We start from the raw sequence: 833 nt of genomic DNA on the forward strand, positions 1-833 counted from the left end.
TCTTGTTATCCCTTCCCAACACGAGTCATTTCAATGAAAGAATTTTGCTTGCTTCAAACACTGATTATGGAATTATGGAATTCCATATCTGCCGTCGTCCGTCGCCTTTTGCTTTTTGTTGTGTCCAAATTCTGCCATTTACCAGTTCCAAACATGCCATTTTCCGTCGCCCGTCGTGCGTCGTCCGTCGTGCGTCGGCCATCAAATGGGTTGCATAGGACCTGCGAAAGCCGGGGTTTAACAAATGACAATGTGATGATTCCATTCACTTCTAAAGATCTTTTCCGAATAAGGCAAGTACAAATCCCACCTGCAAAGCATATACTAGTCCCATAATTAATGCCAATAATGCTGGACTACCCCTGCCCCTTGACAAGAAAATGTCGCCTTTCTGAGAATTGAACCAAGTGTTTTTTGGGAAAAACATTTTCAGCAAAAATTTCAGGCCAACTTATTCACAGTCTAATTCTAATTTGCATACTGTAAAAATGTGACGACTTGTTTTCAGTCAATTCTAGAAAGAAATCTGCCAACCGATACAGATATCCATTTTGTCCTCTCAATTTCATCTTGAAATCCAGAAATACTAGACGTGCTATGGATAACAAACTGTTTATTAAATGTATTGTTAGGGGGCAATTACCACTTGGTTTAAGTTTCAGAAAATGTGACGTGTTGGTTTTTGTGGGTGTGTATACCATGGTGGATAGACCAATGAGAACAGGTTGTCCCGCACATCAGCATTACTTATGGGGCTAACAAGTAACGTTACTGTTTAAAAGACTTCTGTGAACCAACCTGCAACTCAAGTCATGTCTAATTTGGAGTATACG

This window comes from Acanthaster planci, linkage group LG08 (assembly GCF_054643075.1).
Source record: "Acanthaster planci isolate LZ-2023a linkage group LG08, COTS_SCS, whole genome shotgun sequence".
NCBI lineage: Eukaryota > Metazoa > Echinodermata > Asteroidea > Valvatida > Acanthasteridae > Acanthaster > Acanthaster planci.